Consider the following 8,622-nt stretch of genomic DNA (forward strand, 5'->3'; position numbering starts at 1 on the left):
GGAGAGGATCCTTTAACCAAGGCAAAATTAGTACAATATAGCAATCAGTGAGGGCCAGTATATACACTGGAAGAGAGAATGCCCTCAAAGGCTGTCTGGGGAGGGAGCATTGAAACTTTCCTTAAATCAACAACAAGGAGGACTGGGGGAACAGACTCCAGCTGAACCTCTGGTTACATTGGAACTGGAGAAACAAAAGGTCTATTTTTTATTAGATACAGGGTCTTCATTTTCGGTTATAATTACTAAGCAAGGTACTCTAAGCAAAGAAACTGTAAACGTTGTAGGTGCGACTGGGGAACCAGAAAAACAGACTTTCTTTAACCCCATTAATTTTAAATTTGACAATCAATGGTTAACTCATCAGTTTTATATATGCCTGAATGCCCAATACCCCTCTTGGGAAGAGACCTGCTAAGTAAATTGGGTGCTCAAATTATAAAGGGGGAGAAGTGCAATTATTGGTACCAGAGACTAAAGCCATCGAGTCAACGACTTTTATCTTGCAGGGAAAACCAAAACCAGATAATCTTGAAGGAGTACTGAAGTAGAAAATGCAGTAACCCCCCTGGTTTAGGCCAGTGGAACTCCAGGACGTTTCTGAGAAGCTCAACCTGTAAGCATTACCCTAAAACCTGGATCGAGACCTGTATGACAGAAACAATACCCTTTAAAATTAGAGGCAAGAAAAGGAATAGAGGGTTTGATAGAAAATTTAAAGACATTTGGGTTGTTAATAGAATGTGAGTCAGAGCACAACACTCCTGCCTGTTAAAAAAACCTGGAACAGACAAGTATAGATGAGTGCAAGATCTGCGATCTATTAATCAAATAGTTCAGGATATCCACCCTGTTGTTGCCAATCCTTACACTTTACTAACAGCTCCCACAGAAAATCATCAGTGGTTTATAGTAAGAGGTCTAAAGGATACCTTCTTTTGCATACCTCTCAATCAGCAAAGCCAAACCATTTTCACTTTCGACTGGGAAAACTTTCAGACTGGTCATAAGACCCAACGTACCTGGACCGTTCTACTTGAAGGGTTCAAGAATAGTCCAGCAATTTTTGGAAACCAACTGGCAAAAGAACTAGAACTCCAGAAAAAAGATAATCCAGAAGGGTTGGTCTTGCAATATGTAGATGATGTTTTGTTGGCAGTGGAAACTAATGAGAAATGTGTGGAACTAACATTAACCTTTTAAATTTTTTGGGCCAAGGAGGTTATAAAGTACCTCAAGAAAAGGTCCAAATCATGTGACAGCAAGTTACCTATCTAGGGTTTGAAATAATACCAGGGCAGCAGAAGCTGGGAACAGATTGAAAAGATGACGTTTGCCAAGGCCCCCAGCCTGCAACAGCCAGAGACCTGTGTGCATTCTTAGGAATGGCTGGGTGGTGCAGACTGTGGATCTCAAATTATGGACTACTGGTGAAACCCTTATATGAACTTTTAAAGGAGGCCCTAGAAGGAGAACATGCGTTCCGAAAGTTAGAACTGGCCCTGATGTCCACACCTGCCTCAGGACTCCCAGATTTAACAAAACCTTTTGAACAATTTGTGCATGAAAGACAGCACCTGGCATTGGGAGTTTTGGCTCAGAAAGTCAGTGGAAAAAAAGACCTGTGGGTTATCTCTAAGCAATTAGGTCAAGTAAGCCAGGGATGGCCCAGTTGCTTATGAGCAGTTGCAGCAACTACTGTTAATTCAGGAAGCCAGAAAACTGACTTAGGGATAGAAGGTGTACCCCATGCAGTCAGCTCTCTTTTAGAGCAAAAAGGGGGGCATTGGTTTTCTCCTAGTCGAACATATAAGTATCAGGTGGTCTTGATGGAACAAAATGATGTAGAACTGAAGACAACTTCAGCAGTTAACCCAGCCTTGTTCCTGGCCACCCAGGAATCAAAGGAAGAACCACTGACCCATGATTGTTTACTGACTATTGAACAGGTATATTCAAGTCATCCTGACCTGCACAATGAACCACTGGAAAATCCTGATTGTAAACTTTTCACAGATGGTACCAGTTTTGTCCTGGAAAGAAAACAAAAAGCAGGATACGCTATAGTAATTACCACAGAGGTAATTGAAGCTATGCCCTTGCCTGTAAATACTTCTGCCCAAAAAGCAGAACTGATTGCTCTCCAACAGACCTTGGAAATGATGGAAGGAAAAAGAATCTGGACTGATTCAAAATACACATTCAGTGTAGTAGATGCACATGGACCTATTTGAAAAGAAAGGGGGTTGAGATGAGCACAAGGATCATCGACAAAACACAAAGAAGAAATTCTGAAACTCTTGGAAGCCATTAAAAAGACCAAGGAGGTTGCTGCTAAGCATTATCGAGAACACCAACAGGGATTTTCACCAGTTCATCAGGGGAACAAATTGGCAGATAAACTGGCAAAAGAGGCTGCACGACAAGGCATCCTAGCATTAATTCCAGAAAATATAATTTTGATACCAAGTGTTAGCAATGCTTTTAAAGGGAAAAGAAAATGGTCAGGGCTGGTTCATAACTCCACAAAATCAGGTAATAATACCTGCACCATTAAAGACACAAATAGTCAAAGATAAAACACCAACAGAAACACTGGGAATAGGTTCTATGCTAAATAGTTGAAAACCTCAAGTGATCAGTATAAGTATTACAAAAATAGTAAAATAAGTTACTGAAAGATATTCAGTATGCTTAAAAAATAATCCTTTAAGTACAAGACACCCACTCCCGGGTGTGACTGAAAAGGGAAATTCTCAAGGAGATTATTGTCAAATAGATCTTTCAGAATTACCTCGACAGCAGGGGCACAGGTATTTATTGATATTAGTAAACACTTTTTTGGGGTACCCCAAAGCTTTTCCCTGTCACACCAACAAAACAAGGGAAGTAACTAAAACATTATCGAAAGAAATCATTCCTAGATTTGGGGTACCAGTAGGAATGTCCTCAGACAGAGGACCCCATTTTGTAGCAGAAATACTCCAACAATTAAGTAAAATATTGGGAACACATTGGGATTTACATACACCCTGGCGGCCGCAATCCAGTGGAAAGGTAGAAAGAATGAATCAAACTCTAAAGAGGCAAATAAGTAAAATTTTCCAAGGAACATGTCTAAAGGCACTGCCTTTGGCCTTACTTTTAGGGCATGGGTACAACCCAGGACTAACTTAAAAATTAGTCCATACGAACTTGTGTTTGGTAAGCCCTATCAGAAATCTACCTTCCCGGGTTCAATGGAACAAACAGGAAAGCAGGAAATTAATGAATATTTGATTTCTTTAGGACAAGTTTTAAACCAGCTGGAAAAAAAAATTAAAAAATGTATATGTCATACTTTCTGAGCCATCGACACTCCTGCTCACCCTCATCTGCCTGGAGGCTCTGTCAGTGTGAAGGCTTGGAGTTCAGAACCAAGGCAGGAAAAGTGGAAACTACAGGACCTTGGCAACTGAAGATCGCTATGTGTAACTTTAGAAGCTTGCTTTAAAGACAGTCTGATTTTACAGCTAGTTCAAGGGTTTGGGAAAATGCAAAATGTATCCTGTGTAAGTGCTTGTTTACCTGTGCCAGCCGAAGCAGGAAATCCAATTCCATGGGAAATCTTGTCTACTAAATTTGACTAAAATTTGGGAAGGCCACTTGGCTAAACAAAATACCGCGTGGACTCGCATTTTCGCTTACTGGTTGGCTTACTAGCTTGTTGCAAACAGTAATTGTAATTATTGTAACCATTATATTAATTAGGATTGCTTTAGAATGTATTAAGAAAATCATCACACAAAATCTGGCAGGAGCGTATGTTGCTATTGACAAGACTAAAGTTGAAACATCAAATGGTTCAAAGGCCTTGAAAAGTTTCAAAAGGGGGGAAATGATAGAATACTTGTTTTACTGATTGTTAGCTGAAGCAAACCGCCAAGTTGAACTTTAACTAAACAAAACCATACATACGTCAAGAAGGAACAAGACAAAGGGTGAAGAACATTCTTTGCCTGTCCAGCTCACTGAGCCAGGAACCCTTCCTCACAAAGTCAGAAGAGAAGCCAGCCTAGCAGCATAAAAGGAAGACAATGAGAGAAGTTCAGCCAAAGGAAGGTCAACAAAGGTATGACCACCTTGGGACCCTCAGCCAAAATGCTCTAGTGGGTAGTAACCCCTGTTAATTAGTTCTGGGAAGAAATTACAATATGTATGAGATTTCTGGGAGTTATAATGTATACATATGAGATGAATGCTTATAAGCAAGAAACCTGTAAGAATCAGCATGTACATTCGGCAGAGCAATCCCCTGTGCGTCTGGCACCGTAATAAATAATGCCTGCTTCTTAAAGCTATATTGGTTTTAAGGAGTTTTATTCTCTCAACTTTCAGTGACAGAATTGCTATCTGACAGTGACTGGCAATGCTAAACTGAGCTGTCATCTCTACAGTGCCCTCTCATTTATTGAACTCAAAGTTTGAAAAGGATCTGTTTGTCGGTTTTTGCCCATAGGTAGCAAGTTATTTCACAAAAGACAGTGGTAGTGTCATCATTTTGTCACCTAGAACGATCTGAATGTTTTCAGTTAAAATTTTGCAATGCATTATTTGTGGAGGTGTGTACTACAAAGCTCTGAACAGGTTTCTCTTCTGCTGAGCAGAAACATCAGTGCTATGCTCGAAAAAAAACCAAACCACAAAACAGCAACAAAAACCTCACTGTATTTTTATTATTTTTCCTGTCACAAATGCAGAATTATTGTGGTGACTTAAAAGGTTATGTTTTGGTATTAATTACTAAATCTTACATTTTCATTTTGGTACTGAGGAATTTCTCATGTTCGCATCACCCAAGATCTGATGGGATGATCTCCTGTGTAAAGGAATTTCATTAATTGCCTCCTTCTCAGGCTTTTCGGTTTTAACAGGTTACTTTGCCTATATCCTGCCCCTTGTGCTTTGATTGTCCTTACCTGCCTTTATCCAGAAGGATAAAGTAGTCTGTGTAAGTAGCTATTGTGACACAGCATATCAATGACTTTATCGTTTGCTTTAGGACATAGGCCGTATTTGTCAATAGATGATGACTTCTAAAAGGCTTCCTGCAGTCCATGTGGTCATAATGAATCATAGAATGGTTTGGGTTGGAAAGGACCTTAAGATAGAATCGTAGAATCATAGAACAGTTAGGGTTGGAAAGGACCTTAAGATCATCTAGTTCCAACCCCCCCTGCCATGGGCAGGGACACCACACACTAAACTATGTCACCCAAGGCTCTGTCCAGCCTGGCCTTGAACACCTCCAGGGTTGGAGCATTCACAACTTCCTTGGGCAACCTATTCCAGTGCCTCACCACCCTCACCGTGAAGAACTTCTTCCTTAGATCTAACCTAAACTTCCCCTGTTTAAGTTTAAAGCCATTACCCCTTGTCCTACCACTACAGTCCCTAATGAAGAGTCCCTCCCCAGCATCATCTAGTTCCAACCCCTCTGCCATGGGCAGGAACACCTCGCACTAAACCATGTCACCCGAGGCTCTGTCCAACCTGGCCTTGAAAACCACCAGGGATGGAGCATTCACAGCTTCCTTGGTCAACCCATTCCAGTGTGGGACTACTTCAGAGCAGGTGTAAAAGCTTGTAAAGTCTTCAGTTAATGTGCATCCCTTAAAGTTTGTTTTCAATCTGGTGTACTATTATTGGTAATTGCTTTTTACAGTTGCAGCTTGAAGGAATTTGTGCTCTTGGAGGCTTCAGGCCCGTCATCCTGAAGCAAGGAAGACCATGGCATAATCAGTTGTGTTCAGTGTTTTAAGTCATGTGGATCTTCGAATACCTTAAATGTGAAGCAAGGAAAGCAATCAGATTCATAGCTGCCCTTGCAAGTCCTACAAGACATTGAGTGCAGATGTATTTTGCTGTGGTGGTTCTTCCAGGTCAGATCTTTATGGAGTTGGAGTAAGCTTCCTCAATCTTGGGCTGCTGCTGTCCACATAGAAGAGAGGAACCAGTTTCCATGGCCTGTTGAAACTGTATTTTCAATGGAAATATTAATACTCAATCAAAAACTGAGTAATACTGAGATGCCGATGTTGTTGATGTGGAGCAAAAGACTGTAACATGTAAAAGAGAAATCCTTGGAGGTCTCAAAATGCAAATGTTTTACCTTTGAAATCTGTTGAATGGTTCCTTTTGGTAGTTAGGTTCTGATTCATTTATTCATTCGCTGTCAAGCACTGAATTCAGAAGTCTTTCTGTTCATAATAAAAATTGAGCATATAAATGTGGCCTAGTAAAGGTGAGAACCTGGCAATTCCTGCATGAGATTGTCCACGAATCAGATAATGACGTTATGATTTGGACCAGTGTGCTGTGGAGATCCCATTGCACTGGGGGAGGGAAAAAAAAGCTGATGATCCCAAGGTGCAACATGTTGAGCATTAAATAGTGTTTCTGCTTTCTTTTGAGATGTTGATAACTTGTCTTCACAAGAGAGGTGCTCCTCTGGACTTGCTCCAGCAGGTCCACATCCCTCTTGTGTTGTGGTCCCCAGAGCTGGACACAGTACTGCAGGTGGGGTCTCACAAGAGAAGAGTAGAGGGGAGAATCACCTCCCTCGACCTGCTGGTCATGGTCCTTTGGAAGCAGCCCAGGATACAGTTGGTTTTCTGGGCTGCAAGCACACACTGCTGGTTCATTCAAGTTGAGCTTCTCATCGATCAACACCACAAGTCCTTCTCCTGAGGGCTGCCCTCAATCCATTACCTGTTCAGCCTGTCGTTGTGCTTGGGATTGCCCTGACCCGGGTGCAGGACCTTGCACTTGGCCTTGTTGAACTTCGTAAGGTCAGATAGGCTTGTGAAATAGCCTGTGTTAAGTAATACAGAACTAGTATTCTTATGGAGAGCTCTATACATTGGTATTTTGACTGTCACAAATTATAATCAGTTAGGGGGGGTAAGTTAATTTCTTTTGTTAGTTTTTAACTTGTTTTTTTAATATATTTGCATAACAGTTGTATTGTGGTGGCATCTAGTTCTCAACAAGTACCTAAGGTGATTTTGTAACTTCTGGTGGCTATAATGTATGGGGGTTTTTTTTGTAACAGAGCAAGAGATCAGTACTTTTCGGAAATTAAAAAAATAAAAGCATATATCCAATACTTGATGTTTCCCTGGCAGACTGTCAGCCTATGGTGTAAGACTCTAAGAATTTTCACTAAGAATTTTCATTGAGAATTTTCTGGGGATGCAACATACTAATTTCCTGGGAAATTGTGGGGTGGTTTGTACTAGTACAATTTTTAGTTCTTCAGCAGTGGTTCAATTGCCTTGTTGAATTGAATGGCTCTTCCCGTAAGCTTTCAGTTGGTTAAAATGACTTTTACAGTAAGTTTGTGCTCAGCAAAATGATACATTACCCAGCTTCTTTTGAAGCTGAGCTACAGATTCAGAGGTATTGGATGGGAAGAGGAGAGAGAGAATAGGCTTTCATCTGCTGTGCAGAGATTGATCAGGAAAGAGCTATGCTTTCCTGGGAAATAAGATTAAAAGTAGAAGATGACATCAGAATATTCTCCTATTACCTAGATAGTATCAGATAAACACTGTGTTGAATTGATGCTCTCTGCACCTCTGCATGGTAGTTCCCCAAGAAACAAACTCTATTTTTTTTTTAGTTTTCAAAAAGGAAATTGGAAACATTTATCAAAAGGCACTGGCTTAATTACTGTGTTGTCAAACGGGGAACTTGTATGGAAAATCATTCAGGGGGAAAAAAGGATACCTGCAGTCTCTTTGTTTGGAACATGTTTTGGATAAACTCATGTAATTTGATACATATACAGCTGTAGATACATAGTTTGTGTAATTAAAATGGTAGCTTGAAGTAAATGCTTGAGTACAATATATTAGTAAGTCTGCAGAGAGACTATTCATAAAATATTTAAGTTTCTCCACACATGAGAAACATGAAAAATACAATAGTTCAGTGTTTATATTGCATTTTGTTGTTGAAGACATACAGATTGAAATCCCAATTATAGATAGCGATCCATGAGTAAGACTGCTTTATAGCTAGCTGCTGCATGCTGCTGATAGTAAAAAAGGATGATAAATTGTAACAGTTATTTGCCAGTTGTATTTTAAAAAACTCAGCTCCTTGGGTTTTGTTGGCTTTAGTGAATGTGAGGAAGACATTTGTTTATAGGAAAATCCAACTGCAAATATATTTGATTTAGTTCTGGAATTCTTACATACTTTAACACTGATTAAAACAAGGTCAGAGGAGCCAATGTGATGTGGTGTAGTTGATAATTTCGCTGCTGCTGCTTAAGGAGATGTTTGTGTGTTAAGAGATAATTGTTTATAGAAAAGCACCCTTAATAAAAAGACACAGTTAAATATAAGGAATTTGAAGCGTGTAATCGTTTAGTAGGTCCTCATTAACCAAGGCCCCACATTCTAATGTTTTGTTTATGCAGTGTTTATTATTTCGCTGCATCAGTTGTTCCGATTCTTCTGTTGGAGATTCATTACATGGTAAGGTGAAAAAATTTGTTCTATGTCTCCTCCCATGCATTTTTTTTCCTGAGCAAAATTGATTTGGGAGGGGGAAGCCACAGAAACCTCCACGTAG

The sequence above is a fragment of the Nestor notabilis genome, unplaced genomic scaffold (assembly GCF_000696875.1).
Source record: "Nestor notabilis isolate BGI_N333 unplaced genomic scaffold, ASM69687v1 scaffold15, whole genome shotgun sequence".
Lineage (NCBI taxonomy): Eukaryota > Metazoa > Chordata > Aves > Psittaciformes > Psittacidae > Nestor > Nestor notabilis.